Consider the following 2,399-nt stretch of genomic DNA (forward strand, 5'->3'; position numbering starts at 1 on the left):
AGACCCACACTACAAGGAGAACTTTATATCTCTTATTCCTGAGACGGACAGGTCTACAAAAATGGGGCTGTACCAGAAGGCCCTTGTTGCGGAACTATTAAAAAATTCCCATCTGAAAACACTGGCGGCAGAGGTCACAGTTCATTGGACAACCAAGGAGTAAAGACGAGAGAGACACCACTTCAATCCCGCAGAGGCAGGGGAACACTGTCAAAGTTCTGGGAGAATTTTCTCAGCCCCTCCCATCGCACAAGCCCTGAGGCGCGGGGTACTCTCACAAGGAGTGCAAAGTTTTGGAAAATGCTGAGGGAGTACCTTGCCGACCGTACCAACATCCTCCATGATTCCTCTGTGCCTTATAATTATTGGGTATCCAAGCTGGATACGTGCAATGGACTGGCTCTCTATGCCTTGGAGGTTTATCAGAGCGGGTTTTTAGTGCCGCTGGTGGAATTATAACTGATAAGCGCATCCGTGTGTCAACTGAAAATGCTAACAGGCTGACTCCTATAAAAATGAACAAGGGCTGGATTGGGACAGACTTCTCAACATCACCGAATGATAGCAGTGTAAAATAAACTCAAATCCAGTGTCTTTTTTGGGAGGTGTATTCCCATGCACCTCTTCACACCCCCACATGGGTATACGCTTCCTGATTTTGTCTATTTGCTCTTGTCCTCCTCCTTCTCCTCATCGTCATCCTCCACCACCATATCACCAGGGTGACCGTGGTCCATGATGCAACACCCACATAATTTTTTTAAAGGGTGTTTGTGATGCCCGTAAAAAAAAATTTTTAAACAGTATGTTCATGTATAAATGTTTGTCAGCCCATACACTTAGTGCATGGGCATTACAAGTATAGGAGGCCCGCTCCTTTCTAATGGGAACATTTTTTTTTGAAGCCCTCCTCCACGTCTCTTCCAAGGGGCATTGGAGTGCCTCCCATTTTTTGGCAGCCCTTGCAATCACTGCATAAGCAAACACAATGGGAGACCAACTTCCTAATAACGAGAACATTTTTTTTTAGGAGGCACTCCTTTACGTCTCTTCCAAGGGGCATTGGAGTGCCTCCAAATTTTTGGCAGCCCTTGCCTTCACTGCATGGGCAAACTTAATGGGAGACCCACTTCCTAATAATGGGAACATTGTTTTCAGGAGGCCCTCCTCTAAGTCTCTTCAAAGGGGTATTGGGGTGCGTCCAAATTTTCAAAGTGGTATTGGGGTGCGTACAAATTTTGGGTAGCCCTGCCACTCACTGCATACGCAATAACAGTATAGGAGACCCACTCTTTAGTAATGGAAACAATAAAACATAGCCGGCTGATGGCTCTCTAAGAATAATGAGGGCTGACTGCTGGCCCTTTAAGAATAGTAAAGGCCGGCTGATGGCCCTATAAAAATAGGCTTTGTGACTTTCCTGAGTCCCTCCTTCATAAATGAAACATGATGTGTCTGATGATATCTCACACACCACATGGCCAGATAAACTTGTAAAATGTTAAAATGACATTTCCTGGTGAATGCATTTGTCACAGTTGAAAGCAATGCAAAAGTGAATAAACGCTACGTGTGAACATAGCCCAAGGTGTGGAAGAGCATTTTTGTTTTTGGTTATTTATTTTGCTTTATATACAAGTCATTACCCTGGAAAGGATGTTCCTTAACATATTTCCCAGGAAAATCCATTTTTCGTTTTTGTATGTTTTATTGTGAGTCCGTAAAAGTGGCGTAATACCTCTGACAACGTTGTTGACAGACGTGACCTGGGAGTCAGAAATGCTTCCAGGGGTCTTCTCCATGCTGTCTCCATGTCATTTGAGCACTGTTCTCATCGATTTGGGCAATTTGTAGGCCCTCTGCAGACCGCCGGGGAGAGCAGCCTGAAAAATGCTCGAGTTTCCCATAGAATTACATTGGGCTCATTGCTCGGGTCGAGTACCCGAGTATTCAAATGTGCTCGACCCGAGCATCGAGCACCCGAGCATTTTAGTGCTCGCCCATCACTACTCACCACTTCTCATGGCAGACTGTTCCACTCATTGATCACCCTCACTGTCAAAAAGTTTTTCTAATATCTAATCTGTATCTTCCTGCTTTCAGTTTCATTCTGTTGCGTCTCGTGTGTCCATGTGTAAATGAGAATAAGGATGTTCCTTCTATACTGTGACATCCCATCAGATACTTATAGACAGCTATAAAGTCTCCTCTTATCCTTCTTTTTTGCAAGCTAAATATTCGCAGATCCTTTAACCGTTTCTCGTAGGACATAGTTTGCAGTCCGCTCACCATTCTGGTAGCTCTTCTCTGAACTTGCTCCCGTTTTTCGATGTCTTTTTTAAAATGTGGTGCCCAGAAGCCCAGAACTGGGCACAGTGTTCCAGATGAGGTCTGACCAA

This window comes from Phyllobates terribilis, unplaced genomic scaffold (assembly GCF_046119375.1).
Source record: "Phyllobates terribilis strain yellow unplaced genomic scaffold, ASM4611937v1 Scaffold_1__5_contigs__length_1240528914, whole genome shotgun sequence".
NCBI lineage: Eukaryota > Metazoa > Chordata > Amphibia > Anura > Dendrobatidae > Phyllobates > Phyllobates terribilis.